Source organism: Pongo pygmaeus, chromosome 16, assembly GCF_028885625.2.
Source record: "Pongo pygmaeus isolate AG05252 chromosome 16, NHGRI_mPonPyg2-v2.0_pri, whole genome shotgun sequence".
Lineage (NCBI taxonomy): Eukaryota > Metazoa > Chordata > Mammalia > Primates > Hominidae > Pongo > Pongo pygmaeus.
The window spans coordinates 80,082,506-80,109,568 of NC_072389.2; the positions used below are offsets into that span (position 1 = coordinate 80,082,506).

The following is a 27,063-nucleotide window of genomic DNA, read 5'->3' on the forward strand; positions in this document are numbered from 1 at the left end:
ACTGAAGAGTGCTAAGGGACATGGTTTGGCATATGCTGTTTCAGGATCACTCTGGTTGCTGTATTAAGAACAGAATGACTGGGCACTGTGGCTCACGCCTGTAATCCCAGCACTTTGGGAGGCCGAGGTGGGCAGATCACCTGAGGTCGGGAGTTCGAGACCAGCCTGACCAACATGGAGAAACCCTGTCTCTAGTAAAAATACAAAAACTAGCCGGGCATGGGTGGTTCATGCCTGTAATCCCAGCTACTTGGGAGGCTGAGGCAGGAGGATCACTTGAACCTGGGAGGCGGAGGTTGTGGTGAGCCGAGATCGTGCCATTGCACTCCAGCCTGGGCAATAAGAGTGAGACTCCATCTCAGACAAAAAAAAAAAAAAAAAAAAAAAGAACAGAATGCTGGATAGAAAGCCAGCTAGGAAGTTACACTAATCCATGTGAGAGATGATGGTGACCTGCCCAGCACTGGGAAGTAGGAGGGCATGGGAAGTGCTTGAATGCTGAGTGTGTTTTGCAGGCAGCGCTGACAGAATTTTCTGACTGACCAGTGAGGTGTGAGAAGTGAGAAGCCAAGGAGGACACCCAGTATTTTGAGCAACTGGAAGAACAGAGTTGCCATTAACTTCTTGTTGACTAGAATTTAATCACATGGCATAGGAGGCAGAATTCTAAGAATTCTTCCTGTGATCCTTGCCCTGGTGTAATCCCTTTCTTCCTCTTTGAGGATAGGTAGAAATCAACATGATCTCACTCCTGAGATTATGTTGTTACAAAGCAAAAGGATTATCCATGTGGGTGTAATCTAATCACAAGCCCTTGAAAATCAGTTTTTCTGGCTGCTGGGTAGAAGGGGAAGACAGAGAGTGTATTAATCAGGGTTCTCCAGAGAGGCAGAACCAATAGAAAGGATGGATGAATAGACAGATAGAATAGATAGATAGATAGATAGATAGATAGATAGATAGATAGATAGATAGATAGATAGATAGATAAATAGATAGATAGATTAGATAGATGGATAAAGAGGGTATTTTTTTAAAAAAAGAGATGGAGTCTCACTATGTTGCCCAGGCTGTTCTTGAACTCCTGGGCTCAACTGATTCTCCTGTGTCCACCTCCCAAAGTGCTGAGATTACAGGCATGAGCCACCACACCCAGCCAGAAAGTATTTTTTAGTTAAGGTGTGTACTATGTTTTTTTAAGACATAATGAATGCTATTGCACATGTAATAGATTACAGTATAGTGTAAACATAACTTTTACATGCACTGGGAAACAAAAAAATGTCAGCCAGTGCACCTGGCTGAGAGGGGATTTATTAGAGGAATTGGCTCATGTGATTATGGTAGGCAAAAAGTCCCACAATGAGCCATATGCAAGGTGGAGACCCTGGGATGCTGGTAACATGGCTCAATCCAAGTCTGAAGGCCTCAGAACCAGGGAGGCCAAGGGTGTAACTCTCAGGCCGAGCCCAGAGGCCTGAGAACTCAGGGAGGGGAGCCACTGATGTAAGTCCTGGAATCCAAAGGCCGAGAAGTCTGGAGTTATTGTCCAAGGACAGGAAAGGAAGAGTGTATCCCAGCTCCAGCAGGTATATCAGCACATTCATTTTTTCCCCGGTTTTTCTTCTCTCCAGGCCCCCAGCAGATTGAATGGTGCCCACCCACATTGCAGGCAGATCTTTCCCACCTAGTCCACTGAGACTCACACACTAATCTCCTCTGGAAACACCTTCACAGAGACACTCAAAAGAATGCTTTAGTAGTTTCTAGGTTTTCCTTAATCCAGTTAAGTTGACACCTAAAATTAACCATCAGAGAGAGATTCCAAGCATAAGAAAGGCACTGCACCAAGGCTGCCTTGAAGATGTAGGGGACTGGCCAGGTGCAGTGGCTCACGCCTGTAATCTCAACACTTTGGAAGGTCAAGGAGGGCAGATCACTTGAGGTCAGGACTTTGAGACCATCCTGGCCGACATGGTGAAACCCCATCTCTACTAAAAATACAAAAATTAGCCAGGCATGGTGGTGCATGCCTGTAATCCCAGCTACTTGGGAGGCTGAGACAGGAGAATCGCTTGAACCCAGGAGGCAGAGGTTGCAGTGAGCCAAGATAGCATCACTGCACTCCAGCCTGGGTGGCAGAGCAAGACTCTGTCTCAAAAAAAAGAAAAAAAAAGAAAGAAAGAAAGAAAGAAAAGAAAAGATGTAGGGACCACAGGAAGTATCTCGGCAGCTTCTGGGAACAGAGAGCAGCCCCCACTGCTCACAGCCAGGTAGAAATCAGGACCTCAGATCTACAGCCACAAGGAATTGGATTCTGCCAACCTGAATTAGTCTAGAAGTAGGTTCTTCCCCAGAGCCCAGCCCTTGGACACCTTGGTATCAGCCTTTTGGGACCCTGAGCAGAGAACCCAGCCAAGCCCAGAATTCTGACCTACAGAACTCTGAGATAATAAGTGGGTGTTGTTTTAAGCTGCTAAGTCTGTGGTCATTTGTCACACTGCAATAGAAAACAAACACATATGGCCACACCTAACAGAGAGGTTGGTAAATGGTATCTCAAGCTGGATATTCATGTGCATTGTTAAACTTGGAGGAGGAGTTCTGTGATGAAAGAAAAGCATGAATACTAGGGAGATGATAAGACATTCTTCCACACACTGTAAACCTGCCCTGTCCAATACAGCACACACTAACCACATGTGGGTATCTTTTTTTTCTTTTTTTTTGAGATGGAGTCTCACTCTGTCGCCCAGGCTGGAGTGCAATGGTGTGATCTTGGCTCACTGCAACCTCTACCTCCCGGGTTCAAGCGATTCTCCCACCTCAGCCTCCAGAGTATTTAGGATTACAGGGACCCACCATCATGCCTGGATAATTTTTGTACGTTTGTAGAGATAGGGTCTCGCTCTGTTACTCAGGCTGGAGTGCAGTGGTGCAATCTTGGGTCACTGCAACGCCAACCTCCTGGGCTCAAGTGATCCTCCCATTTCAGCTTCCTGAGTAGCTAGGACTACAGATGCACACCACCATGCCCGGCTAATTTTTGTAGAGACAGTCTCTTGCTATGTTTCTTAGACTTGTCTCGAACTCCTGGGCTCAAGCGATCCACCAGCCTCAGCCTCCCAAAGTGCTGAGATTGCAAGCATGAGCCACCGCGCCTGGTCTAAAAACACTCTTTTCATTCAGCACTATAGGTTTTAAAAGGCAGTGTTCCCATAAGAAATAATGGCAAAGAAAGGAACTCCCAGTCACATTCAGCAAACCTGTTTTCCCAGCTACATTAATGCACTGGTTGATTTGTGTACAGGAGAGGTTGATGGAGAGATAGGAGGGTCCTGGAAACAAAGGAAGACTGTGACATTAGATGACTGCAATCACGGAGACTCAGATGGTGCTTGTACTACCACAGTTCATCTTTTGAGTATGGGCATGTCATACTATGGACCAGAATCTAAATTCTAGTAGCAAAGCAGGTAGGGTGGTTATTGCATAAGGAGGTATCACAACCTGTCATTTGGGGAGGGTGAGGGAAGGACTGGCTGTCACAGCTCAGCCTCACCAAGGACGTATGTGTAGTGCCCTCTGGTGGCCTGCAATGGCACACGAGCCAGGCAGATCAGAATCCCCCATCTCTCACCCCCCACACCCCCACCCTCCTCCCAGCCACCCCCATCTCAGGCAAGACAAAGCCAGAGTCCTAACTGGTCTCCCTGCTTCCACTCCTGTCCACCAGAATGATTTGTTAAGATCATCAGATCATGTCACTCCTCTGCTCGAAATTCAGGGTAATTCCCTTCTCCCTGAGTTATTTAGCCACAGTACTCACAGTGGTCTCCATGGCTGTACTCAGTATGGCGCCTCCCAGCCACCTTTCTGTCTCCACTTCCTGCCCCTCTCCCGGCTGCTCACCCTGCTGTAGCCACGCGGGGCTGCCTGCTCTTCCTCTGCCAGTATAACCCACCAAGCACACTCCCACCTCTGCCTTTGCTGTCTCCCCCACCTAGAATGCACAGATGACTCCTTCATGTCCTTCATAACTGTGTCAAATATCACCACATCATCTTTTGCGCTAAATAAAAAAACAGCCCTCCTCCCAGCACACTATATCCCCTTTAGCTGGATTCATTTTTTGCCATGGTATTTAATACCATCTGACGTATTACATATTTATTTACATATATATATGTGTGTGTGTATTTATATTTATTACCTGTCTCCCACTACTAAAGTTTCTGTTTTTTTGAAAAAGCAGAAACTTTGTTTTGTTCCCAGTTGAATCTCCAGGATCTAGAACAGTGTCTAGCCTATAGTAGGTGCTCAAATATATATGTTGGGGAAATAAATGAATCAAGATCTGAATAATGAGCAGGCATTGTACGACCTTCATTGTTTCTTTCTTGAATATCAAGACACTATCACAAAAAGGACAACTCTACAAATATATATATAATTCATAAAATTCCTATTATATCCCAGCAGCTGAGGCAAAGAAAAAAAAAGAAAAAATTCCAATATAATCCCAACAGTTTTTTTTTCCCAACCACCCCAGATACAGCAAACAGATGGTATACATCTCTTCATGATTCGATCTGCTGAACGATGCAACTGTCACAGTATACAACAGGTTTCTTTTTAATTGGATTAAATTATCTGACGATTTATTTGGAAAGAATAAAGTACTTGTAAATACCCAATAAATGTAGAAAGAAGTACACTAAGGGTGACTTGGCTTACTAGATCTCAGAAGACACTATAAAGATACCACAATAGCATCAATATAATATTGGCCTGGGCATAGACAAATAAACCAATGGAATAGAAAAGAGAATCCAGGAATAGATATCTGTTTTTAAGAACATAAAATGTGAACAGTGCAATTTTAATTCAGTGGGAAATGGATGGATTATATAATAAATGATGATGATATCTATCAGGAAAATAATTGGACCTCCATTTTATATCATACAAAAATAAGTTCCAAGTAGATTAAATACTAAAACATAGCAGGTACTTTTATTTATTCATTTATTTATATTTATATATTTATATTTATATTTATATTTATATTTTTGAGGCAGGGTCTTCCTCTGTCACCTGGCCTGGAGTACAGTGGCACAATCACGCTTCACTGCAGCCTTAACCTCCCTGGCTCAAGCGATCTTCCTACCTCAGCCTTCCAGGTAGCTGGGACAGGTATATGCCACCACGTCTGGCTAATTTTTTGTATTTTCTATAGAGCCAGGGTTTTGCTATGTTGTCCCAGGCTGGTCTTGAACTCCTGGGCTCAAGTGATCCGCCCACCTCAGTCTTCCAAAGTGCTGAGACTACAGATGTGACCCACCATGCATGGCCAGCAGGTCCTTTTAGAACCCCAACTAGTTCAGAATATAGTTAATTTGGTCCTCATGCCTATATGAAGAAATGTGACTGATTTCATCAGAGTCACAATTTATAGTGTACATTCTTAATCTTTTGGTTGTAAAAAGTCCCATTTCACAACTGGGCTGAGAGTATGAAAGCCCAAATGGAATGAAGAGGGAGTCCATGGTGTGGAGAGGGGGACTAGTGGTGGTAAGAATGGGGTGCTGGAGCCCAAGCATGAGGAGGGTTTCCATAGGAAAGTAGGGGTAGTGACTCTAGCTGCCCAGCTGAGAATGTCAGAGTCCAAGCCAGGTAAGGAAATGGTTCATGGAGGGGCAGGACAAGAGATTGATCAAATAAGTAAATATTTTGAGAATAATGGGAGTGAAGCTTCTATTTAAAATGAAAGAATAAATATAGTAATGAGGAAACTAGAATAAACCCTGTGGCATTAGACTGGAATTGAAGGTATTGGGGGTGGATTCATGGTTTTCTTTTTTTCTTTTCTTTTTTGGAGACAGAGTCTGGCTGTCACCCAGGCTAGAGTACAGCGGTGCAATCTCGGCTCACTGCAATCTCCACCTCCTGGGATCAAGCAATTTTCCTACCTCAGCCTCCTGAATAGCTGGGAATACAGGCACGCGCCACCACACCCGGCTAATTTTTGTATTTTTAGTAGAGACGGGATTTCACCATGTTGACCAGGCTGGTCTCGAACTCCTGACCTCAAGTGATCTGCCCACCTTGGCCTCCCAAAGTGCTGGGATTACAGGCGTGAGCCACCGCACCCAGCCCATGGTTTTCATTTGATCTAAATATCTTCACCATGATGAATCTAGACAAGAGGATACATCAGACAAACGCAGATCAAGGGACATTCTATAAAATAACTGGCCTGTTATCTTCAAAAGTGGTCGTGAAAGTAAAGGAAAGACTGAGGAACTGTTCCAGACTAAAGAAGACTAAAGAGGGATGAAAACCAAAAGCAGTGTTTTGATCCTGGGTTGGATTCTTTTGCAAGTACATTATTGGGACAATTGGTGAAACTTGAATGGAGTACATTGATGTGACTGTAGTAAAACATCATTGTCAGTGTCCTAGTTTGGATGGTTGTATTATACTTATGTAAGGAAATGTTGCTGTTTGTAAGAAATACGCACAGTAAAGTATTCTCGTGGGCAACAGGGCATGTTGTTGGCAACATACTCTTAAATGGCTCAAGGCAAAAAAAATTTTTTTTGCCCTTGTCTTGCAATTTTTCTGTAAGTTTAACATTATTTCAAAATAAAAAGAAAAGGAAAAATTATTGTTTTAACTACTAACGCTATGAGGAAATAAACATAAAACAAAGCTGCACATGCACGATTAGAACTTCTAGGCTGGGCGGGGTGGTTCACACCTGTAATCCCAGCATTTTGCGAGGCCAAAGCAGGCAGATCACTGAGCCCAGGAGTTTGAGACCAGCCTGCATACGAAACCCCATCTCTACAAAAAATACAAAAATTAGCTGGGTGTGGTGGTACATACCTGTAGTCCCAGCTACTCAGGAGGCTTAGGTGAGAGGATCACTTGAGCCCATGAGGTAGAGGTTGCAGTGAGCCGAGATCGAGCCATTGCACTCCAGCATGGGCAACAACTTCTAGTTACATGTACCTATATACATACTTCAATACAAAATAATTGTCAGCTCCCAGAAAGAATGATTTGATGTATTTCTAGAAAGAAAGGAGCATTGGGTGCTAAGTGTGGTGGCTCATCCCTGTAATCCCAACACTTTGGGAGGCTGAGGTGGGTGGATCGCCTGAGGTCAGGAGTTCGAGAGCAGCCTGGCCAACATGGTGAAACCCTATCTCTACTAAAAATACAAAAATTAGCAGGGCATGGTGGCGCGCGCCTGTAATCCCAGCTACTCTGGAGGCTGAGGCAGGAGAATTGCTTGAACCCAGGAGGCAGAGGTTGCAGTGAGCCGAGATTACAACATTGCACTCCAGCCTGGGCAACAAGAACGAGACTCCGTCTCAAAATAATGAATAAATAAAGTAAAATAAAATTAAGCAGGACATTTGCTACTGCCCATTAGTCTGTATATGTATATTCTAGTTTAAGGTCACTTTTCTTTCAACACAAAGTGGATCACCAGGTGCACCTCCCAAAGTTCTGCTCCTGGGAGAATTCCCCTTCATCATTGTCTTTCAAGACTATCTCAGAGTAATGCTGTCCATTGCCCACTTGTTTCCTGCACCTGGCCTGGAATATATATATATATATATACACACACACATATATATATATATATTTTTTTTTTTTTTTTTTTTGAGACAGAGTGTTACTCTGTCGCCCAGGCTGTAGTGCAATGGCAAAATTTTGGCTCACTGCAACCTCCACCTCCTGGGTTCAAGTGATTCTCCTGCCTCAACCTCTCAAGTAGCTGAGATTACAGGCATGCACCACCATACTCAGCTAATTTTTGTATTTTTAGTAGAGATGGGGTTTCACCATGTTGGTCAGGCTAATCTTGAACTCCTGACCTCAGGTGATTCACCCGCTTGGACTCCCAAACTGCTGGGATTACAGGCATGAGCCACCAAACCCAAACCCAGCCCTTTTTTTTTTTTGAGATAGAGTCTCGCTCTGTTGCCCAGGCTGGAGTGCAGTGGCACAATCTCAGCTCACTGCAACCTCCACCACCTGGGTTCAAGCGATTCTCCTGCCTCAGTCTTCCAAGTAGCTGGGATTACAGGTGCACACCACCATGCCCAGCTAATTTTTGTATTTTTCTTTCTTTTTTTTTTTCTGAGAAAGAGTCTCGCTCTGTCTCCCAGGCTGGAGTGCAGTGGCACAATCTCGGCTCACTGCAAGCTCCACCTCCTGGGTTCACGCCATTCTCCTGCCTCAGCCTCCCAAGTAGCTGGGACTATAGGCACCCGCCGCCATGCCCAGCTAATTTTTTGTATACTTTTTAGTAGAGACAGGGTTTCACCATGTTAGCCAGGATGGTCTCGATCTCCTGACCTCGTGATCCACCTGTCTCGGCCTCCCAAAGTGCCGGGATTACAGACGTGAGCCACCGCGCCCGGCCAATTTTTATATTTTTTAGTAGAGACGGGTTTTCACCATGTTGGCCAGGCTGGTCTCGAACTCCTGACCTCAAGTGATCCACCCATCTTGGCCTCCCAAAGTGCTGGGAATACAGGCACGCGCCACCACACCCGGCTAATTTTTGTATTTTTTTGGAGAGACGGGGTTTCACCATGTTGGCCAGGCCGGTCTCAAACTCCTGACTTCAAGTGATCCACCCGCCTCGGCCTTCCAAAGTGCTAGGATTACAGGTGTGAGCTACCATGCCGGGCAGCAAATTCTTTACGGCCTTGATAAATAGTGTGTTGTTATGGTTTGAATGTGGCCCCTAAAAATCTGTGTGTTAGAAACTTAATTGTTCTGCCCTCATAAATAGATTAATGTCAGCTCTGCCCTCATGAATGAATATATGGAGTAATGAGAGTTCTGCCCTCTAGAATGGAGTAATGTCATTATCATAGGAGTAAGTTCGTTATCACGGGAATGGCTTTGTAATAAAAACAAGCTTTGTTTTTTTGCTTTTTTGTTATAAAAGCAAGCTCTATCATGGGAATGGCTTTGTTATAAAAGCAAGCAAGAGTAACCAGAATCTTTCTGGTTGCCCTCTCACCATGTGATGTTCTCTGCCATGTTATGACACAGCAAGAAGGATCTCACCAGATCCTGACATCAGGCTCTTGGGCTTCCCAGCCTCCAGAACCATGAGCTCAGTAAACTTCTTATAAACTACCCAGTCTGTGGTATGCAGTGAGAGCAACAGAAAACAAATGAAAACGTGTTCTCTGGGCTTTCTCATGGGGCATAATTAGCTAGCAGATCTTCTGGTTACCTATAGTCTATCCATTCTGGCACATCCATTTCCCTGAGTCTTAATTCTGCCATCACTATCTGCCATTGCAATTCCAGCACTGAAGCTTTCTTTGGCATGGGTCATCACGACTTCCATGCTTCTAGGATCCATCCTGGTAGTAACATTGTACCATCTCCTACTGTCCTTGCCAGGATGTTAAATCTTGTATTTTGGAAGAGAGATTCCTGCCAGGCGCAGTGGCTCACACCTGAAATCCCGGCACTTTGGGAGGCCGAGGCGGGCGGATCACAAGGTCAGGAGTTTGAGACCAGCCTGGCCAACATGGTGAAATCCAGTCTCTACTAAAAATACAAAAATTATCTGGGCATGGTGGCAGGTGCCTGTAATCCCAGCTACTCGAGAGGCTGAGGCAGGAAAATCGTTTGAACCCGGGAGGCAGAGGTTGCAGTGAACTGAGATTGCGCCATTGCACTCCAGCCTGACAGGGTGACACTCCATCTCAAAAAGAAATGAAAAGAAACAAAGAGGGATTCCCAAGTCAATAAACTCTTCCCTAACCAATTTTATATTCCTTCTCCTCCATCAGGCACTCTCAGAATCCAGTTCCACATGTATCTCCCTGGCTCCTGCCAATACAGGCTGGCTAGGTCTTGCTATTTCTGTGACATATAGTCCCTTTTCACCCCTATCATACCCAGCACCTCTCCAGCTGGGTTATGCTGCAGCTAACCTAGTATAGGCTAGGAGGGGATGTGGGGGCAGATTCTGAGAGGGAGCTGTTGCTTTGTGGAGAAAGGCACTGCATTGTCTCTCAGCAGGGAAAGACAGTGGTAACTCTTAATAGGGAGGAGTGGGCCAATTCTGTAGGCTCAGAAGATTCAGAGGAATTTGTGGAGTCAAAATCTTCAGGAGAGGCCGAGGCGAGTGGATCACTTATGGTCAGGAGTTCAAGACCAACCTGGCCAACATGGCGAAACCCCGTCTCTACTAAAAATACAAAAAAAACTAGCTGGGCATGGTGGCACATGACTGTAGTCCTAGCTACTGGGGAGGCTGTGGCAGGAGAGTCGCTTGAATCCTGGAGGCAGAGGCTGCAGTGAGTCAACATCACGCCACTGCACTCCAGCCTGGGAGACAGAGTGAGACTCCGTCTCAAAAAAAAAATCTTTAGGAGCATCCACTCTGATGTCACCATTCCATGTGTCAGCGTCCCAAGCTTTTCCAATCAGGACTTTGACTTCAGCATAAGAGATGTGCCTCATTTGGACATTTAACTGTCTTTGAAGTCAGTTGCTCAGATTATTATTATTATTATTATTATTTTTTTTTTTTTAGGTGGAATCTTGCACTGTCCCCCAGGCCGGAGTGCAGTGGCATGATCTCCGTTCACTGCAACCTCTGCCTCCCGGGTTCAAGCGATTCTCCTGCCTCAGCCTCCCGAGTAGCTGGGATTACAGGCGCACGCCACCATGCCCAGCTAATTTTTTGTATTTTTAGTACAGACGGGGTTTCACTATGTTAACCAGGCTGGTCTTGAGCTCCTGACCTGGTGATCCGCCCGCCTCAGCCTCCCAAAGTGCTGAGATTACAGGTGCAGGCCACCACACCTGGCCAGTTGCTTAGATTATTAAGTCCTAGGCTTTGTCCTTGCTTTTCTCCACCCATTCATTGCAAGAGATGTTTGCTTATTTATATAAACCAAAGAGGCCTTTTCCTTTTCATAACCTGGAATTTTTTTTTTTTTTTTTTTTTTTTTTTGAGATAGTCTTGCTCTGTTGCCCCAGCTGAAGTGCAGTGGCATGATCTCGGCTCACTGTAACCTTTGCCTCCCGGATTCAAGCAATTCTTCTGCCTCAGCCTCCCAAGTAGCTGGGACTACAGGTATGTGCCACCATGCCTGACTAATTTTTGTATTTTTAGCAGAGATGGGGTTTTGCCATGTTGGCCAGGCTGGTCTCAAACTCCTGACCTTAGGTGATCCACCCACCTTGGCCTCCCAAAGTGCTGGGATTACAGGCGTGAGCCATTGCACCTGGCCCCATAACCTGGATTTTAATTGCATGTTACTGGCCCTAAGTTGTTTATTATCCTGTAGCACATCCATGGAGCTTGGCAATAGCCACCAATTCCATCATCCTCATAGCTACAAGTACCTGGCACATTGTGCCCTTAGAGTATCCAGTTCTACTGGTACATTCTCCCAATTTGCTGCCATTTGTCTGTGCTCTGCCCACCTCCACTAATGGGATCCTCATCGTCAGATGGGTGGTGAACCAGTTCCAAACCCCATCTTACCATCTCCTTTCTCGTCTACTTTGGTAGCAACTGTGGAAGACCAGATTCTCAAGAAGGAGTTGCTGAGATAGAGTTTGGGATGCAAAATGTTTATTAAAGATCCATACCTGTGAAAGGAAGGAAGAGAAAGCAGGACTGGGCAGAGGGAAAGTCAACCTGTGCTGCAGGCTCGACCAAGCTCAGCCAATCAGCAGGTAACTCTAGAATGAGAAGTGCTCATCAGGGCTTTCTAGCATCAAGTCTAAATGGCTGGACCTTTATACCTCTGCCTTGCTCGGTCACCAGATGTGGGCTACCCCAGGAAGGGCATGACCTCAGGTGAGGCAGCCCTGCAGCTGAAGCAGGCTCTGAAGGAACTGAAAGCTGGTATTGTCTGCTGCCCTCTCTCTGCAGCTAGGCAGCAGGTCCTTTCTTGAAGGTGATCTGGGCAACACATCACCATGTGTCTCACAATGACATACAGACATGAAGGGACATAAATCCTAAGTATACAATTTGGTGAACTCACCCAGCTCAAAAAGTAGAAATTATCTGCATCACAGAAACCCCATTTATTCCTCTTCTCAGTCAATCTCTCTTCCCAAGGTAACCACTATCCTTCTTCTATCACCATAGACTCATTTACCTGCTTTTTAAATTTTTAACTGTGGTCAAATACACATAATATAAAACTTACCATGTAAGCCATTTTTAAGTGTGCAGTGCAGCAGTGTTAAATACATTCACATTGTTGTGCAACTAATCTCCAAAACTCTTCATCTTGCAAAACTAAAACTCTGTACCCATTAAACAAATCCCCATTATCTTTTCCCAAGCCTTTACTACCTACCATTCTACCCTTCTACTTTCTTTTTTTTCTTTTCTTTCCTTTTTTTTTTTTTTTTTTTTTTTGAGAGAGAGTCTCGTTCTGCCACCCAGGCTGGAGTGCAGTGTTGTAATCTCGGCTCACTGCGACCTCTGCCTCCCGGGTTCAAGTGATTCTCCTGCCTCAGCCTCCTGAGTAGCTGGGACTACAGGTGCCCGCCACCATGCCCAGCTAATCTTTGTATTTTTAGTACAGACAGGGTTTCACTTTGTTGGCCAGGCTGGTCTTGAACTCCTGACCTTGTGATCCGCCCACCTTGGCTTCCCAAAGTGCTGGGATTACAGGCGTGAGCCACCATGCCTGGCCTACCATTCTACTTTCTATGTCTATAAATCTGACTGCTCAAAGTACTTCATACAAGTGGAATCATACAGTATGCATCTTTCTGTGCCTGGCTTATTTTACATAGCCTAATATCCTTAAGTTTCAGCCGTGGTGTAACATGTGACAGGATTTCCCTCCTTTTTAAGGCTGACTAATATTCCACTGCATCTTGCTGGGCACAGTGGCTCATGCCTGATATCCCAGCACTTTGGGAACTTGAGGTGGGTGAATCACTTGAGGTCAGGAGTTTGAGACCAGCCTGGCCAACATGGTGAAACCCCATCTCTACTAAAAATACAAAATTAGCCAGGTGTGGTGGCGCATGCCTGTAATCCCAGCTATTTAGGAAGGTGAGGCAGGAGAATGGTTTAAACCCAGGAGATGGAGGTTGCAGTGAGCTGAGATGGCGCCATTGCACCCCAGCCTGGGAAACAAGGGTAAAACTACGTCTCTAAAAAAATAATAATAAAAAAATTCCACTGCATCTATATGACACATTTTGTTTATCCATACATTCATCAGTGGACACTTGGGTTGCTTCCACCTTTTGGTTAGTATAAATAATACTGCTATGAACACAAGTAGATTGTTTACCTGCTTTTGAGCTTTTCATATAAATGAAATGAATTCTACCATGTGTATTACTTTATGTTTGGTTTCTTTCCCTCAACATTATGTTTGTGAAATTCATCCGTCTTATTACATGTAGCAATAGTTTACTTTTCTCATTGATATACAGTAGTCCATTGTATAATCACATCTCAATCTGTTTATTCCATCTACCAGTGATGGACATTTAGGTTGTTTCCAGGTTGTATCTGTTATGAATAGTGCTGCTATAAACATTCTTGTTGGTGTTTTTATTATACACATGTATGCATTTCTAGATGTAAACACCTAGGAGTTAAATTGCTGGGTCATAGATTATGTTTGTTTAGTTTTACTAGACACTGCCAAATAGTTTTCCAAGATGACTATACCAATTTACCTCCTCCGGAACACTGAATGAGCATTCCAGTTGTTTGGTATCCTCAATAACACTTGATATCAGCGGTTACTTTAATTTTAGTCATTCTCATTAGTGTAAAGTGGTATCTCATTGTGGTTTTAATTTGTATTTCCCTAATGACTAATGAGGTTGAAAGACTTTTTATGTTTATCAGTCAATTGGATGTGAAGCGCTTGTTCATGTTTCTTGCCCTTAATTTAGTTGTCTGTTTTTTTCCTTATTGATTGTAGTATTGTGGTATATGTATGTATTTTTCCAAGGGTGATTCTCCAGATGGCATGGGCTTGCTCCAGAACCCCAGTGAACCTGTTAGGACTTGCCACAAATTACACACGGTGTCTTCTCCCATCTCCTACACAAATGTGTGGGTGTGTATGTGTATGTATGTTTTGTTGTTGTTGTTGTTGTTTTTAAGATAGAATCTCATTCAGCTGCTTAGGCTAGAGTGTGGTGGTGCAATCATAGCTCACAGCAACCTTGACCTCCTGGGCTCAAGTGATCCTCCCACATCAGCCTCACGAGTAGCTGGAACTACAGGTGCCTGCCACCACACCCAGGTACTTTTTTAAAATTTTTTGGACAGGGCGCAGTGGCTCATGCCTGTAATACCAGGACTTTGGGAGGCCAAGGTGTACACATCATCTGAGGTCAGGAGTTCGAGACCAGCCTGGCCAACTTGGTGAAACCCCATCTCTACTAAAAATACAAAAATTAGCCGGGCGTGGTGGCGGGCGCTTGTAGTCCCAGCTACTTGGGAGGCTGAGGCAGGAGGCGGAGGTTGCAGTGAGCCAAGATTGCACCACTGCACTCCAGCCTGGGCGACAGAGCAAGACTCTGTCTCAAAACAAAACAAAACAAAACAAAACAAAACAACAACAAAAAATTGTTTTTGGAGAAATGAGGGTCTCCCTATGTTGCCCAGGCTGGTCTTCAACTCCTGGGCTCAAGTGATCCTTCTGCCTTAGCCTCCCAAACTGCTGGGATTATAGGCATGAACCACCAGCCTGCATGTATTCTTGACAAGGGCTCGAAGTTGAACATGTGGATTGCAAATATAGTCTCCCTCTCTACAGTTTGCCTTTTTTCCCTCTTAATGGTGTCTTTTGATTAGTTCTTCATTTTAATAAATTCAAATTACCAATCCTTTTCTTTATGACTAGTGCTTTTTGTGTTCTGCTCACTAATTATTTTTAAAATACACAAAAGAATAAACATACACCTATCGACATAAAAATATTCTTCTGTGAACCACCTGCGATTATACTGTGTAACACTACTGGCCTCTCGGATGAAGCCCAACTGCCTACCGTGAAACACCTGATCAAGCTCCTGCCAAGCCCTCCAGCCCCGTCCCACTGCTCCCTGCCCTGCACTTCATCCTTCCACTAACCAAGCAGCTGTCACGCAGCATGGCATTGCTAACCACCCTGCCTTTGCACCAGCAGTGTGGAAATAACAGTGTGTCGGACACTGTGGCCCACCCTCCTTCTCCCCTTTCCCACCAGAGCCCTGACTTTGCACAGGTGTGTACTCTCCCCCACATAGCCCTGTGCTTCAGGGCAAGATGCCCCCACCTGAGCCACAGGAAGGGCATCCTGATGGCCTAATCCAATCGTGGTTCCACATTCCTCCTGCCATGGACATGGGACCCAATTCTAGCTAATAAGATGTAAGAGGCTCCTGGGAAAGTCATCCTTGTTCCTGCCAAAGAGAACAGGAAGAGTTAGATCACTACTCATGTTGGATGTCGTCAGGCTGGATGATAAATCCCATACACTGAGGACAGCACTGAGACTTGTCTGATAGAAGCTGGGCCTTTGGTGACATGGAGTGCCAGTGATCATATTCTGCCTAAAGAACAACCTTCTGGCTGGGCATGGTGGCTCACATTGTAATCCTAGCACTGTGGGAGGCCAGGACAGGAGGATCGCTTGAGCCCAGGAGGTAAAGGCTGCAGTGAGCCATGTTCATGCCACTGCACTACAGCCTGGGCAACAGAGCAAGACCCTGTCTCGAAATAATAAAATAATAATTTTTAAAAATACAAAAATTAGTCAGGTATGGTGGTGCATATTTCCCAACTACTTGGGAGGCTAAGGCAGTAGAATCACTTGAACCCAGGAGATGGAGGTTGCAGTGAGCAGAGATTGGGCCACTGCACTTCAGCCTGGGTGACAGAGCAAGACTCCATTTCAAAAATAATAATAATACTTTAAAGGCCAGGAGCAGTGGCTCATGCCTGTAATCCCGGCACTTTGGGAGGCTGAGGTGGGTGGATCACTTAAGGTCAGGAGTTTGAGACCAGCCTAGCCAACATGGTGAAACCTTGTCTCCACTAAAAATACAAAAATTAGCTGGGCGTGGTGGTGCGCGCCTGTAGTCCCAGCTACTCAGGAGGCTGAGGCATGTGAATCGCTTGAACCCAGGAGGCGGAGGTTGCAGTGAGCCGAGATCGTACCACTGTACTCCAGCCTGGGCAACAACATGAGCGAGACTCCATCTCAAAAAAAGATAAATAAAAATAAATAAATAAATAAATAAATAAAAGTGTAATCTGAGGCTTGGCATGGCATGGTGGTTCACACCTGTGATCTCAGCACTTTTGGAGGCCAAGGCAGGTGGCTGTCTGAAATAATAATAATTTTTAAAAACCAACTTTCTGCTGGTCCACATTTCCTTATGATTGAAGTCAGTTTGAATCATGGTTTCTGTCCCTTTTAACTGAAAGCACCTCACTATTAGGACCTTAACTGACCTTGGATGAATTACTGAATGTGGATGTATTTGGTGTGTTATGATGTTTAGGACCAGCTTCATGGGTGTGCAACCTGTGCTGTCACACCAGGCCCACATTTAGTAGGGCCCCACACTTGGTTTAATGTTCTGCTTTCATGGTTTTGAAATTCTTTATATATATATATATTATATATATATATTTTATTATACTTTAAGTTCTAGGGTACATGTGCACAACGTGCAGGTTTGTTACATATGTATACATGTGCCATGTTGGTGTGCTGCACTCATTAACTCATCATTTACATTAGGTATATCTCTGAAATTCTTAATAACTTACGAACAAGGAGCCCTGCATTTTCTTTTTTCTTTTTCTTTTTCTTTTTCTTTTTTTTTTTTTTTGAGATGGAGTTTCACTCTGTTGCCCAGGCTGGAGTGCAATGGCACGATCTTGGCTCACTGCAACCTCTGCCTCCTGGGTTCAAGCGATTCTCCTGCCTCAGACTCCTGAGTAGCTGGGATTACAGGCATGTGCCACCACACCCAGCTAATTTGGTATTTTTTAGTAGAGATGGGGTTTCTCCATGTTGGTCAGGCTGGTCTCGAACTCCTGACCTCAGGTTATCCGCCTGCCTCAGCCTCCCAAAGTGCTGGTATTATAGGCGTCAGCCACCGCGTCTGGCCTGGGCCCTGCATTTTCATTTTGCACTGGGCCCTCCTAATTATGTAGTTGGTCCTGGTGATGTGACATTTCTTATCTCCTTGTTTTTCTTTTTCTGCCCTTTCAATCTTTGAATCTGCACAGCTTCATCCACAAGACTCTAATTCACATGCTTCATCTGCCAAATCCACCAGCTTAACTGCAAAATGAGGAGGTTGAACCATTATCTGATCTCCATGGATACCTTTTAGAACTGTTAAGAATTCACCACTGGGCACGGTGGCTCACACCTGTAATCCCAGCATTTTGGGAGGCTGAGGTGGGCAGATTGCTTGAGCTCAGGAGTTCGAGACCAGCCTGGACAACATGGCGAGACCCCATCTCTACAAAAAATACAAAACTTAGCCAGGTGTGGTGGTGTGTGCCTATAGTTCCAGCTACCTGGGAGGCTGAAGTGGGAGGATGGCTTGAGACTGGGAGGCAGAGATTGCAAGGAGCCGAGATCGAGCCACTGCATTCCAGCCTGGGTGACAGAGCAAGAGCCTGTCTAAAAAAACAAAAAACAAACAAACAAAAAAACTTAAACTTTCTTGCAGATGAGCAGTCTGTGTTAAAAAAGAAAAAAAAAAAAGGAAAAAGAATTCAACTTTCTCCCCAGCCATTTTGGTAAGCAATGACTTTTCAGTATTCCAGAAGGCAAAATTCAAGCGCCCTGGCCTGGCATTCAGTATCTTGTTCCATATATTGTTCTTGTTACTTTCTGACACCAGCACCCATTACTCCCCAATGAGAATTACCCACTTTAACTAAAATGATGATGATGATAATAATAACAATAATAGTGAAAACAATGCATTCAAATAATGGTTTATAGACTGTATTCATACATATTTACATTTGTTCCTCACAATAATTCTGTGAGATATTATGTGAAAAATAATTACTCTGGACCTTAATTCTACTACAAATAGAATTTACTAACAAGCACTATATCTCATGCAAAAGTTCAGAAATTTAGTAAGTGTAGTTAATTACTAGTCATTTATGACAACTTTTTTTTTTTTCTGGAGACAGGATCTTGCTCTGTTGCCCAGGCTGGAATATAGTGGCAAGAGTGATCCTCCTGGGCTCAAGTGGTCCTCCTGCCTCAGCCTCTCAAGTAGCTGGGACTACAGACATGTGCCACCATGGGTGGCTATTTTTTAAATTTTTGTAGAGACAGAGTCTTACTATGTTGCCCAGGCTGGTCTCAAACTCCTGGGCTCAAGCCATCCTCCCACCTTGGCCTCCCAAAGTGCTGGGATTACAGGTGGGAGCCACTGCACCTAGACTTATTACAACTTTTTATTTGAAATAATTTCAGACTTACAAAATGATTTCAGGAAAGGTCAAAGACATCCCATGTACTTTTTTTTTTTTTTTTTTTTGAGACAGAGTCTCACTCTGTAACCCAGGCTGCAGTGTGGCGATGTGATCTCGCCTCATTGCATCCTCCGTCTCCCAGGTTCAAGCAATTCTCCTGCCTCAGCCACCTGAGTAGCTGGGATTACAGGCACCTGCGACCATGCCCAGATAATTTTTGTGTGTTTTTGTTGTTGTTGTTTTGTTTTGTTTGAGACAGAGTCTCACTCTGTTGCCCAGGCTGGAGTGCAGTGGTGCAATCTCAGCTCACTGCAACCTCCACCTCCTGGGTTCAAGTGATTCTTCTCCCTCAGCCTCCTGAGTAGCTGGGACTACAGGCATGTGCCACCACACCCTGCTAATTTTTATATTTTTAGTAAAGATGGGGTTTCACCATATTGGCCAGGCTGGTCTCGAACTCCTGACCTCATGATCTGCCTGCCTCGGCCTCCCAAAGTGCTGGGATTACAGGCATGAGCCACAGTGCCCGGCCTGTTTTCTCGTTTTTTTTTTTTTTTTTTTTTTTTGTAGAGACGGGCTTTCACCATGTTGGCCAGGCTAGTCTTGAACTCCTGGCCTAAAGCGATCTGCCCGCCTTGGCCTCCCAAACTGCTGGGATTACAGGCGTGAGCCATGGCACCCGGCCCCATATACCCTTTATTCAGATTCTCAAAATGTTAACATTTTACCACATTTGCTTTATCATTTTCTTTTTTTCTTTCTTTTTTTTCCCCAAGACGGAGTCTTGCTTTGTCACCCAGGCTGGAGTGCAGTGGCGTAATCATGGCTCACTGCAAACTATCTCCCAGGTTCAAGCAATTCTCCTGCCTCAGGCTCCCAAGTAGCTGGGATTACAGGTGTGTGCCACCACACCTGACTAATTTTTGTATTTTTAGTAGAGACAGGGTTTCACCATGTTGGCCAGGCTGGTCTTGAACTTCTGACCTTGCGATCTGCATGCCTCGGCCTCCCAAAGTGCTGGGATTACAGGCATGAGCCACCGCGCCCGGCCCCATATAACGTTTATTCAGATTCTCAAAATGTTAACATTTTACCACATTTGCTTTATCATTTCTCTGTCTTTCTCTCTCTCTCTCTCTCTCTCTCTCTCTCTCTATATATATATATATATATATACACACACACACACACACAGGTAATATATATGCATGCAGACATATATACACACACAAATATATTATGATATATGAAATTATTTTTCCAGAACCATTTGAGAATAAATTGCAAACAGGATGAAATTCTATCTCTAAATACTTAAGTATGTGTTTCCTAAAACAAGAATATTGTATTCTCTTGTATAACAATAGCACAATTACAAACTAAAAATAATAACATTGATATAATAATATTACCTAACCCACAGACCTTATTCAGATATCCTCCACTGTCTTGATAATGTTTTCCACAGCAAAAAGAAAAGTTATTTTTCTAAGGTCAGGCATGGTGACTCACACCTGTAATCTCAGCACTTTGGGAGGCTGAGGTGGACAGATCATCTGAGGTCAAGAGTTTGAGACCAGCCTGGCCAACATGGTGAAACCCTGTCTCTACTAAAAATACAAAACTTAGCCAGGCATGGTGGTGCGCACCTGTAGTCCCAGCTACTCGGGAGGCTGAGGCAGGAGAATCACTTGAATCTGGGAGGCGGAGGTTGCAGTGAGCTGAGATAGCATCACTGAACTCCAGCCTGGGCGACAGAGCGAGACTCTGTCTCAAAAACAAGAAAGAAAAATTATTTTTCTGGCTCAGGATCCAATCCAGGATCACACACTGCACTTAGCTGAAAAGTCTCTTTAGTTTCTTTTAATCTGGAATAATTCCTCAGTCTGACTTTGCCTCCCACGATCCTTTGTCATTTGAAGAATACAGGCCAGATACTTTGTATGAGGTTCTTGTTTTAGGTTTATCTGTTTTTTCCCCACATGATTAGATTCAGGCTATACATTTTTGGCAGGAATATTCTAAAACCGATGCTGTGTTCTTGGTTTATTAAATCAGGAGGCACATGATATCTATTTGTCACATTACTGACTACTGGTGATGTTAATTTTTATTTTTAGGTCAAGGTGGTGTCTGCCAGTTTTCCACTTTAAAGTTATTCTTTGTCCATTTTTAGTTAATAAGTATCTTTTTTTTTCTTTTTTTAGAGACAGGGTCTCACTCTGTTGCCCGGGCTGAAGTGCAATGGCGCAATCATAACTCACTGCAGCCTCAAATTTCCGGGCTCCAGTGATCCTCCCACCTCATCCTCCTGAGTAACAAGGACTATCGGCACACCACCAGGCCTGGCTAATATTTTATTTTTGTAGAGACAGGTCTTGCTATGTTACCCTGGCTGATCTCCAACTCCTGGCCTCAAGTAATCCTCCCAACTTGGCCTCAACCTCCCAAAACTCTGGGATTATAGGCATGAACCACCATGCCCGGCCAATAAGTATCTTGTGGGGAGATATTTTGAGAGTATATCCTGTTCCTCATAAAACTTTTACCCACTAATCTTAGCATCCATTGCAAAAATTACAAAGTCTTTCATTGAAAAAGTATACACAAGCCAATGGCTTAAAAATTCAAAACAATACAGTGAACGAGTATGTATACATACTCACTTTTTGTTGTATAAAAAAAGAGAAAGAAATAGAGTAAATAGTATAGTGAAAAGTAAATCTCCTGATATTAGATCCTCAGATCCTTCCTCCTGTTACTTGTTTGTGTCTTTGTGGCAGACACAATGCCATATGATATTGAACCTCATTTCATTTCCTTTTTTCTGGGCATAAAGGATGACAACATTTCCTGTCCTGCTTTGCGGTGAGGCTGAGACCATAAGACTAGTTCTGGCTCAAGGGCTATGAACAGAAATGATATTGGGCACTCTTCGGCCAAAGCATGTAGTGCCATTTTATGACTCTCCAGCTCTCTCTTCCCCTGCTGCAGCAATTGTGAAAGCCATGCATTTAGATGGTGAAGCCACAAAATGGAAACAGCCTGGATCCCTGAGTCACCAGATGCAGAAACAGCTGCCCTGAAAAGTTGTCCATCTTGCAGTATACATGCCCATGTACAAGAAATACAAGCCTTTTCTGGCCGGGCGCGGTGGCTCACGCCTGTAATCCCAGCACTTTGGGAGGCCGAGGTGGGCAGATCATTTGAGGTCAGGAGTTCGAGATCAGCCTGGCCAACATGGTGAAACCCCGTCTCTACTAAAAATATAAAAATTAGCCAGGCATGGTGGCAGGCACTTGTAATCCCAGCTACTCAGGTGGCTGAGGTAGGAGAATCGCTTGAACCTGGGAGGCAGTGGTTGCAGTGAGCCGAGATCACACCATTGCACTCCAGCCTGGGTGATAAGAGCAAAACTCTGTCTCAAAAAAAAAAAAAAAAGCCTTTTCTGTGGTGAAGAAATGAGATTTAAGTTTAAGATATTTGAGATTTTTCTTTGTATTATTTTTTTTCCTTAGAGGTAGTTGTGGGGTGGGGGTGGGGGTCTTGCTATCTTGCCCAGGCTGGACTCAAACTCCTGGGTTCAAGCAATCCTCCAGTCTCAGCCTCCCAAGTAGCTGGGACTATAGGTACACACCACCACACCAGCTTCTTTGAGATTTTTGTACATTGGGATATATAGCTTATTCTTTTTAAGATTTGCCAATTGTTCCATTGTATGACTATAATATATTTAGGAGGTACATTTCTTTAATTTAAATTTTTGAATTGATATTACATACCATATGGTTTTAAATTAAAATGGTTCAAAAAAGTATATATGTGAAAAATTCTCACTCTCATTGCTGCCCTGAGCCAACAAATTCCCCACCAAAGGTAACCAATATTCCCTGTTCCTTATGTGTACTTCCAGAGATATGTCGTACATAGGATATTTAAAGGAACCTCACTCGTCTCAAGTTTGGCTGAGACACCAAAACAATAAGGTCATGCTTCAAAGTTACGGGCAAGTCCACCAACACAGGATTTGCAAAAGGAGATTATAGAAAACCAGTTTTCATGCCAGGCGTGCTGGCTCACGTCTGTAATCCCAGCACTTTGGGAGGCCGAGGCAGGCGGATCACGAGGTCAGGAGATCGAGACCATGCTGGCCAATATGGTAAAACTCCATCTCTACTAAAAATACAAAAATGAGCTGGATGTGGTGGTACGCGCCTGTAAATCCAGCTACTTGGGAGGCTGAGGTAGGAGAATCACTTGAACCCAGGAGGCAGAGATTGCAGTGAGCCAAGATAGCGTCACTGCACTCTAGCCTGGCAACAGAGCAAGACTCCATCTCAAAAAAAAAAGGAAAGAGAAAAAGAAAACCAGTTTTCAATCTTCATTCACTACCCATCAGCAGCCTGCAAAAGATGTTGAAGAGATTGAAAAAAAAAAAAAAAAGAGATTCAAGGTTTTAGAAAAAGCTATTGCTGAACTGAGTCACTGAGTCATTGCCTCCACCCCAGCCTCATCCTAAGGGGTACATGCCCCTCACCTCACAATAAAACGAATTTTACTGGGATCACATAGTAGAATATGTGTTTCTTCCTCTTTGAGAGGCATGGTGGGCTGAAGTCTGAGTTATGCCTGGGATGTGTAAAGGGTTAAGGGTTAATGCAGGCATCCTGTGGGGTAGAGAAGAGGCTATGATTTGGGATATAGCAGCACTTGCAACAATGGGTCAAATGAACATATCTTCTCTAATCTAAGAATGATACAAACATGCAAGAGCTCTGGAGAAGCATTGCCTTGGATCCTGTTCAAGAAAGCTTCCTGGAAAGTAAGTGGACTTCAGCAGAAGGAAGGTGGAGGCATAGCACCAGATGCCTAGAGTCTCAAGAAAGAATTGTAAATAAACAACTGTAAAAGCCATGTATTCATCTATGCAGGAGAAACTGCAGGCCAAGTTGGTGGCTCACGCCTGTAATCCCAGCACTTTGGGAGGCCAAGGCGGGCAGATCATCTGAGGTCAGGAGTTCAAGACCAGCCTGGCCAAGATGGTGAAACCCCGTCTCTACTAAAAATACAAAAATTAGCTGGGCGTGGTGGCGGGCGTCTGTAATTCCAGGTACTCGGGAGGCTAAGGCAGGAGAACCACTTGAACCCAGGAGGCGGAGGTTGCAGTGAGCCAAGATCGCACCATTGCACTCCAGCCTGGGTGACAGAGGGAGACCTCGTCTCAAAAAAAAAAGAAAGCTGCCTGGAAAGTAAGTGGACTTCAGCAGAAGGAAGGTGGAGGCGTAGCACAAGATGCCTAGAGTCTCAAGAAAGAATTGTAAATAAACAACTGTAAAAGCCATGTATTCATTTATGCAGAAGAAACTGCAGGCGGGGCACGGTGACTCATCCCTGTAATCCCCACACTTTGGGAGGCCAAGGTGGGTGGATCACTTGGGGTCAGGAGTTTGAGATCAGCCTGGCCAACATGGTGAAACCCCATCTTAAAAAAAAAAGAAACTGCAGAGATGAGATCCCCAATGATGGGAAGAGGAAGCTTTAAGGAACTCAGAAATACAGCCCACATACAAAAAGAGTAAGCCTTAAACACCTGCCAGAGTACAGATGCCATCCATGACAGTACTAGTCAAGTGTGAACTTTACCGTCTCCTTTATTACTTTCTCCATATGTTCCAACCTTAACAGGCCTTATGGCTGTGTGATTCATTCACTGCTAAAGGGTGCCTAAATGAAGGCGCATATGGTGGCTGCAACCCAGTCTGAGTTCCATTCTCCAAACTGTATGCCCTGGCATGGGGTTGTATCTATTTGGAATTAAGAGCAGTGTTTTCCTAATTCACACAGTGGTACAGTTCTCTCACCATGGGGCTGCATACACCCAGAAGGGGAACATATTCCTACAGAGGCACCAGATGGACTAGCAGCCACCCAGTTTGGAGGGTCTCAGAGACAGTGACTAGCAAGAGGAGGAGAGGAGGGGAAGCACTGAATGAGGAAGGAGCTGAGCTGGCCACACACTCCTTTTCCATAGTAGGTGACCCACCTCATAGAGGCCCAATCTGGGAAAGAGGGTGGAGCCTCTGTATAAATGAATTTTACAGTAATGGATGTTAGAGGGGGCTGGAAGTTTTTTTTTTATCACTTAACTGATATTATTTGGGAAACTAGCATGACAGGAGAACTTTTTTTTTTCTTTTTCTTTTTTTTTTTTTTTTTTTGAGACAGAGTCTCACTCTGTCGCCAGGATGGAGTGCGGTAGTGTGATCTGGGCTTACTGCAACCTCCGCCTTCTGGGTTCAAGCAATTCTCCTGCCTCAGCCTCCCAAGTAGCTGGGACTATAGATGCGTGCCACCACGGCCAGCTAATTTTTGTGTTTTTAGTAGAGACAGCGTTTCACCATGTTGACCAGGATGGTCTCGATCTCTTGACCTCATGATCCACCTGCCTTGGCCTCCCGAAGTGCTGGGATTACAGGCGTAAGCCACCTCGCCCGGCCAGGACTTTTTTTTTTTTTGAGATGGAGTCTCTGTCGCCCAGGCTGGAGTGCAGTGGCGTGATCTTGGCTCACTGCAACCTCCACCTCCTGGGCTCAAGCAGTTCTACTGCCTCAGCCTTATAAGTAACTAGGATTACAGCATGTGCCACCATGCCCAGCTAATTTTTGTATTTTTAGTAGAGACGGGGTTTTGCCTTGTTGGCCTGGCCGGTCTCGAACTCCTGACCTCAGGTGATCCACCTGCCTCGGCCTCCCAAAGTGCTGGGATTACAGACATGAGCCACTGCGCCCAACCTAGGAAGACTTTTAATACTTATGAGTAACCATAAAAGTTGAGGGATTTGACCACGGTTTTATCTAAGGGGGCACGGGAAAACTAGCCCCAAAGAATACATTAAAAGGCCAGTGAAAGATAAAAGTTAAGATTTTTCTGATTCATACTCTGTAGTGGAGACTCCCTACTAATAGGCATTCTATCCTTTAGGCACAAAGCTAGGCTCTGTTTCCCAGCATACTTTGCAGGTTGGTATAATCTTTGTTTTGTTTTGTTTTGTTTTGTTTTGTTTTGTTTTGAGACAGAGTCTCGTTCTGTTGCCCAGGCTGGAGTGCAGTTGCTAGATCTTGGCTCACTGCAACCTCCACTTCCCAGGTTCAAGAGATTCTCCTGCCTCAGCCTCCTGAGTAGCTGGGATTACAGGCGTGCACCACCACACCCACATAATTTTTGTATTTTTAGTAGAGACAGGGTTTCACCATGTTGGCCCAACTGGTCTCGAATTCCTGACCTTAAGTGATCACCCGCCTTAGCCTCCCAAAGTGTTGGGATTACAGGCTTGAGCCACTGCACCCAGTTGGGTATAATCTTTTTATTAAATTTTCTCCAGTGAAATGCAAAACAGGTTTGGGTTAATACGACGGGTACGACTTGCAGAACTGGCCTATAACCGCACCCCCACCCATAACACTCTTCTATTTTTTTCCCGCCTTTTGCCAACTTAATGTAGAGGATGGCAAGGGCTCAAGTGATGACAGATAGAAACCTGGGTCTGTGGATGATGGCGAAGAGGAGAGCTGCCCCACCAAGCCAAACAACTGTCCAAGACTACTATGTGAACAGGAAATAAACCTCTATTTTGTTAAGGCATTATATTTTAGTTTTGCTCATGTTAAAAGAATCACAAATCTTTCAAATCTGGAAAACAAAAGTAGAATTCATTTCTTGCTGGGCAAGGGAGAACTGCAAAGATACATGTAATCCCTGTGAACAAAGTAAAAAATAGGTTTATATGGGATTTTAGGAAAATATAAGTGATTGGTTTTGGCTCAAAGTGAGTAGGGTTAGTCACTGATTAGATAGGTTTCAAAAACAGGTGACCTATTGGTGTAAGGTTTGATGACTGTAGGTGATTCAGCCCAAGACTGATATTGATTCATCTTATAGTTTCCTGTGTAAATGCCTGCAGACATTAGCTAGGTTCTTCAGGCAAGAATGGAATTTTCTATTCTCATCTCCCATTTTGCCCCTGCTTGACAGGTCATGGAAGAGGCCATTAAATACTGTCTAGAACAGTGGTGGGCAACTTTTTTTCTGTAAAGGGACAAAACATAAATATTTTAGGTTCTGTGAGTCCCACTGACTCTATCATAACAACTTAATTCTGCTGCTGTAGCACAAAAACAGCACAAATGATTCATAAATGAATAGGTGTGGCTGTGTTTCAATAAAACTTTACTTACAAAAACAAGTGGTGGGCCAGACTTGACTCATTGGCCATAGTTTGCTAGCCCCTGGTCTAGAACTCTAGATGTAGTCCACTGACATGGTTTTCCTTAGGGGGTGAAATGGTGGCTGTGGTGATCATCATGATTTCATTTTGTTTTTGATTCAGGATCATCTGTTGCACCATCTGATGAGACAGCCAACACATAGTAAAGTTTAAAATTCTGGACACCAGCTAGACAGTATATAAATACAACATTAAAATATATGCCAAGCACAGTGGCTCACTCCTATAATTCCAGCACTTTGGGAGAACAAGATGGGCAGATCACTTGAGGTCA

At 44.3% G+C, this 27,063-nt stretch overlaps 1 long non-coding RNA gene and 1 other non-coding gene across 2 annotated transcripts in view; both read right to left on the minus strand.

The window, feature by feature from the left end:
* The window catches only part of LOC129014555 (uncharacterized), a 66,234-nt gene that overhangs the window by 15,867 nt on the left and 23,304 nt on the right, over nt 1-27,063 (minus strand). The window contains exon 2 of the long non-coding RNA XR_008494246.2: nt 26,740-26,909. This is a non-coding gene — a long non-coding RNA (uncharacterized LOC129014555). The remainder of the gene's footprint in view (nt 1-26,739; nt 26,910-27,063) is intronic.
* Nucleotides 4,551-4,620, minus strand: LOC129014910 (small nucleolar RNA SNORD77). The gene has a single exon (XR_008494430.1). It is a non-coding gene; the product is annotated as a small nucleolar RNA SNORD77 (small nucleolar RNA).